Here is a 6,728-nt window from a genome sequence, read left to right as displayed (position 1 = left end):
TATGCTGCTACAAAAAGCAATGAAGTCGTGAGGCACGCAACAATGTGAATGAACATGTGGGACATTTGGTGAGACAAAATAAGCCAGAAACGAAAGAACAAGAATGGTATGGTCACCTTTAGAAAATGCTTATAAGAAAACAGAGGTCTAAATTGTAAGCTTTTAGAGAAGACACATTAAGTCCAGAGTGGTGATTATTATTTCTGGATTTTGAGAGGCTGTTTTATATATATAACCTGATATTTAGAAATAAGAATGAAGACTAACAGGTTAGGGTTAAAGTAATTCAGAACATAGGGGTAAGGAAGACAGTGTCTATATTTTAGAACCACACATACTCTTTGAGACCAATGGAAGAAAGTTTTATTTAATTTGGAACTGAAATTTTTTGTGGTGCATAATCTAATTTAACCTATCTGTATAGCTCATTTGAACAATTAAAACACAGTGAGCACAAAATAAGAAAATGGTCCTTAAATCCTGTATAGATTATTGTAATGCCTGGAAACATCCTAGGGTATATTAAGCAGATAATCAAAAAGTATTGGCAGCTCTCTTTCTTCCGCCATCTTGGTTCCGCGTTCATCGCACAAAATGCCCGGTGAAGCCACAGAAACCGTTCCTGCTACAGAGCAGGAATTGCCACAGCCCCAGGCTGAGACAGGGTCTGGAACAGAATCTGACAGTGATGAATCAGTACCAGAGCTGGAGGAACAGGATTCTACACAAGCAACCACACAACAGGCTCAGCTGGCAGCAGCAGCTGAAATTGATGAAGAACCAGTCAGTAAAGCAAAACAGATTCGGAGTGAAAAGAAGGCACGAAAGGCTATGTCCAAACTGGGTCTTCGACAGGTTACAGGAGTTACTAGAGTCACTATTCGGAAATCTAAGAATATCCCTTTTGTCATCACAAAGCCAGATGTCTACAAGAGCCCAGCTTCAGATACTTACATAGTTTTTGGGGAAGCCAAGATCGAGGATTTATCTCAACAAGCACAACTAGCAGCTGCTGAGAAATTCAAAATACAAGGTGAAGCTGTCTCGAACATTCACATCCAGGAAAACACACAGACTCCAACTGTACAAGAGGAGAGTGAATAGGAGGAGGTTGGTGAAACAGGTGTGGAAGTTAAGGACATAGAACTGGTCATGTCACAAGCAAATGTGTCAAGAGCTAAGGCAGTCCGAGCCTTGAAGAACAGCAGTAATGATATTGTAAATGCTATTATGGAATTAACAATGTAACCATCTGAAAATGAGGAAATTTTTTGGTGTTTCAAAAGAGTAACCTGAAGCGTGGTTTGAAATTTGTACTGTTTCTATCATTAATAAAGTTATGGCTTCTTGTTGGATGAAAAAAAAAAAAAAGTATTGGTAAAGTCCCCTGAGGGAGGGGAGAAAGAATATGGAACTATCAAACCTTACCATTGAGTAATTCCCTGATACTGTGTCAGACTTTAGGGACACCTGAATCAATAGACCATGCCCTTGATCATGAGACTTACTCTCGTGAAGTTTATGTAGGTAGTGGAGAAGCTTACTTTACCTATCGAGAAGCTTACTTTACCATTGAGACCTGGCACCATGGGATCAAAAATTCCATCCTAACCAAGAAGGGGAAAAGAAATGTAATTAATAAAGTATAAAGTATTAGTGGCAGAGAGAGTTCAAATAGAGTTGAGAGGCTACTCTGGAGGTTGCTCTTACACAAGCTTCAGGTAGACCTTGCTACCTATCATAACCTGCCAATCCCAACCAGGACAATTCCAGCCAATCCTAAAGAACACCTATGGCAATATATAAGATTTCACAAGGGTTCCAGGCACTAGAGTAACTTTTCAGAAATCTACAACCTCCAGATGGGTACCTAGTCCAGATAAGTCCTGAAACCTAGCCCAGCCTCTCCAGAACATCAAGTAGTTCCATCTCCCTACCCCATATTAGTGAAAGACCCTTCCAGTATCAAAAATTTAGAATTGCCATAGCTCAAACACCCCTAAAGAGAGGTGTGGAAAAATCAAAGGTGATGATGGTTATACATAGAAGATAGGATTTAGCAAATGAATATGAATTCTGAATCATTTAATTGACATCTCTTTTAGTCTCCAGTATTTTAGAGCAGCTATAAGTAAAATGTAAAATTTTGAAATTGTAACCCATGTCAAACGATGAAATATATTCTACAACTAATTGTAGTGTTGTGCTTTAAAATTTATAGCTTTTTTCTATATATGTTATTTTTCACAGAAAAAGAAGAAAAAAAGTCAATTGTGATGATAAGAAAATATTTAAGCCCTCCAGCCTCTATATTCTGGAGCAGCTAGAAGGAAAAACATGAGAGGGTGGTATTGTAGCCCATGACAAACTCGTGGATCTGTCCTGTAACCACTTGTTGAAGAGTGCTTTGAAAATTATTGCTTTTTAATTTCTTTGCTTTGGGTATATGTTATATTATGCAATAAAAAAGTTAAAAAAATGGATCATGGCATGCATATTTTTATACATGGAATGAAGGATGATCTGAGATCACACACTAAACAGTAGCCTAAGAATGTTTGGAAGTTCCATTAAGATTATTCACATATGGTACGTAGATGTTATACTTTATGTGAAATTATTTTCCAATCAATGGGGATTTCTGGTTATCTCAACATTGTTCTTTCAAACACATTCAGCCATCATAAACTTTTATTATCTTGGTGACATTTCATGTGATCTGATCATTCATCATGGATCTAATCATCATGAGCATTCATCATGGATATATGCAGGGACTTTTGAGAATGTACAAATTGGCAAATTTTATTCTACTATATACTTTCTTGTATATATATCTTATGTGATCTCTGAGAACTTCTGTTGGTAGTTAAATTTGTTCTCGGAGCTATTGCTTATTTTATAGCCATTGTTCCTCTTGTCTCAGAATAGAAGTTAAATCACCTCAAGGGAGTTTCCTACATGCTCCAACAGATAGAGATCACTAATGGTTTTTTGCATACATGTATGAATGCTTTAACTATCAAATGATCCACTTACTCTCTAAAGGAGAATTGCAGTATGTTTATTTAAAATTTGTATCTCATAAAATTATCATATTCTTACAGATTGGGGATATTTAAGAGTATAGCATTGATGAAAACATATTTTATTATTCAAAATAAAACGTTTTATTTGGAATAACAAAAATCTAGGGTGCTGGTCAGAGTTAGTAAAATGGAAGCTTAGAGCCCAAAGCTAAACAGGAAGAATTTTATTGTTTTGACTCAATTATGATCAGTCAATACTTTAGTTGAGAGAGACTGCCTAAAATTCTTTATTTTTATGATTTACTTAGAGAAATAAAGAAATCTGGCAACATGGATGTGTTCCTGCATGGCTAGAGCTGAGTGACATTTTCCTCTGAAGACCCATATTTATTCTCTCATCAATTATAGCCCCCACCTTTTTATGATACTACTGACCAAGGACAGCCATTTAAGTGCTCTGTTTGATCTCTATAGTTATCTGAAGACAGTGACAAACTTTGCCCACATTGTTATTCTAGCTTCAACTTCACCTTCAAGGTCTATTGCCTGATGCATGGCACAATATGAGTGTTATTCTTATTATAAATTCACTTTCTGTCACCACCCCCTCAATTATGTGGAGTTGGACTATAAATAATAGTAGTACTGAAGTCCCCATGCTGCCTCAAAAGATAAAATATATCTGCAGAATCACATTTGACAAATCCTTGACAATGGTGTTTTTACATTTTACACTTAATCTCTTGCTCTTATTTTCTCATTCATATCACTGACAACTTCCATTAGGGAGGAGTTGAACAGAATAATTTCAGAATATCTTGGTAATAGGTTATTTTGTGTTACTTTACTTTATTTAATAGCAATGCTCATCCTTTCATCAGGAAGGAATCTCAACATAAAATGTGATTTCACTGACAAAGAGTATATTAAAAGGGAAGGATGGAAAAGTGGCATCTAACTGAGTAGACTGGCTCCAGCAGTAAGTATATCATGTTGTCCAAAATGACTTGTCTGTGGCAGAGGAAGAGTTGCTTAATTTACCAACACAATAAGCTAGAAGAAAAGCCGTTGCAGTAAGTGGCCTCAAAAATGAAAAAAATCAATGCCGCCTTAGTTCCCCCATATCATTCTGCCCTGCCTTCACGTCCGTAGGATATAGCGCTGCACATCACACACAAAGCAACACTTTCCTTCCTTATCACCTCAAAGCCAGAATTCTTCCTGTATTGACTTGAGTTACTTTTCTGAAAAAGAAAAAGGAAAGAAACAGCAAATATTTTAAGACAAAAATAGGTAGTAGACCACATACATCAAAATATTTTGAGTAAGAATGCATGGGTACTTTCTTCCTTGTATCTTCTCTCTCCCAAGTGAAATTTTCAGCCTATTAGCCAGTCATTTCCTCTCTCATGCTTGCATGATGATTTTAATACTTACTCACCATTCTGTGACAGGCAAAGGAGCAAAAGGAGGAAGTAAAGTTTTGGCAATTTATATTTTTCTAAGTAAAATTGAGGCATCTCATGTATGTGTGTATACACACACACACACACACACACATATATACCACACACACCACACATGGGCAAATGTTAAAGAGATTTTTTTGCCCTGTAAAAGTATAGCATGACCTAGAAGAGGGAACTGCTTCCTGAGTTAGAAGTCTCAACTTTGTTATTTGTTAAGACAATTTAACCAAGTTATACAAATCATTTGAGCATTAATTGGCTTACCTGTAAATAGAAGATGTTGTTAATAATAATGATAATGATAATAATAAATCACATAATTCTAAGAAAAGTGGATATATATATAAAGGCTACAAATGTCAATAGAAATTATAATGAAAGTGATAGAGGTTATTATTCTGTAATACCTCCTCATCTGAGCCCCCTGGGTTTTTCACAATACTCCATCCTTGTTCCCACCTAAGGCACCAATTGCTGTCATGTTGAATTCATGTTGACTGTGGCCCTGTCAAAATGGGAAGAAATTCATGTCAAGAGCTAAGAGCTTTCTCTTCAAGTGCCTCTCCATCTTGACTGGCCAAAGTCACATCCCATGCTTTCCAAGCCTTGCCAGGAGACTATTCAGTTTCTCAAATAAATGAAATATTGTTAAATTAATACTGGATTGGGGTTAATTATAAGCAAGGAATAATAATAATAATAATAATGGAAATTATAATTGTTCTTGAAATTGACAGCCATCACTTTACATATATATTTATCATTGAAAATCCTATGTCTTAAAATTTATATTATTTATACCTGTTATATATGCAGTCTATATAATTTCATATATATATATAAACTTTTATCATTACTTTTGTCCAAGACACCACTACTGGATACTGAATCTGAGCTATATGATGCAATTTTTCATTTCCCAATCTACAAGACTACTTTAATTCTGAAACAAAAGGAACACAGAAAGGAATTTCACATATAGTGACTGTCAGTAAAAGCTATTAAAATGTTTTTCTTAATAAAATAAAAAGCTATTAAAAATAGCTAAGTGACTCTCTGCTCAGATGGCACAGAATGCTGGAATAATACTAGCTGGTTCAAACATGCAATAAAGTGAAGAATACGTGCTGCAATAATCTGAATAATTTTAGAAGTCAACAGACATCTTTATCTTGTGTATTAGGCTTATTCATTCTAGCTGTTCCAACAGACAGATGCACAAATATCTGTGGCTTAATTAATAATAGTTTATTTCTCAGTTTTTTGTATTCTATTACAAAGTAGGTGAGTTTTCTTAAATCTTGGCCCCCGGAAGAGTATAGAAACTAAAGAGAGGTGTGGAGGAAACTGGCTAGTTATTCACTACCTAGCTCCAGAAGTAATAATTCATTTCATTGCAAAGGTAGCCACATGGGACAACCTAATTGTAAAGGAAGCTGAACATTGTTGAGGGAGCTATTGATGTCACTCTATAAAATTTTGTTTGTATGTCTAGACTGGTGACAACACACATGCACCAAGAAAGCGTGAGAAGATGTATTACTCACATAGTATTACGCTGTGGAGAGAGCAGAACAGGCTACCAAGAAAATCCAAAAAGGTGCAAATGGAGCCAATTGTTGGTCAGGATATCCAGGGAGGAGCATCTTATTTGGGGTTTTATGGTGGTTAGAGTCGGATGTAAATTTCCCACTAGTGCTAAAGGAGGGAGTTCCCAGATATGGGTGAGTAAGTTTTTATGGTCCTCTATGCACTCTGTAGCCCTGAGGCCAGTAAGAGAGGTGAAATTTCCATTGAATGCTTTATTCAAGAGTCCAGAATTGGGTATTTTGATAAATGAAATAAGTACCTCAGTCACTGTCAGTAACATCTAGAATTCCTAGGAAGATAAAAAGCATATTGGTGGGGGCTTATTTTATAGCCTCAGTATGTGTAGAGAAATCTGTGCCCTTATTTTATATCTAGGGAATCTGTGAAGTAAAAGGTTTCCAGAGTTAGTGACTCCAAAGGGGGCAGCCTTGGGTAATAAATTATTGCTGCTGCCATTGGAAAGACGAGATGATCAAACCAACGGCAGTGGTCCAAGAGCCTGTAAAAATGTACAGCAAATTCCTTTTGTTGATTATTTAGTTGATGACAAGGGGCTCCCCAGGTAGCCAGTAGATCCAGAAAAGTGGTGACCTCTAGGATCCTGGCAAGGTAATGAAGACAGGAAAGGTCACATCTTAGG

General features: G+C 36.2%; 1 pseudogene; it reads left to right on the top strand.

Annotated features, from left to right (window-relative positions):
* The first annotated feature begins 554 nt into the window (after positions 1-554).
* On the top strand, positions 555-1,263 carry LOC143665320 (nascent polypeptide-associated complex subunit alpha pseudogene; annotated as a pseudogene).
* The last annotated feature ends 5,465 nt before the right edge of the window (positions 1,264-6,728 follow it).

Source organism: Tamandua tetradactyla, chromosome 21 (assembly GCF_023851605.1).
Source record: "Tamandua tetradactyla isolate mTamTet1 chromosome 21, mTamTet1.pri, whole genome shotgun sequence".
In the NCBI taxonomy this organism is placed as follows: Eukaryota; Metazoa; Chordata; class Mammalia; order Pilosa; family Myrmecophagidae; genus Tamandua; species Tamandua tetradactyla.
This window is presented reverse-complemented; position numbering and strand designations above follow the sequence as displayed.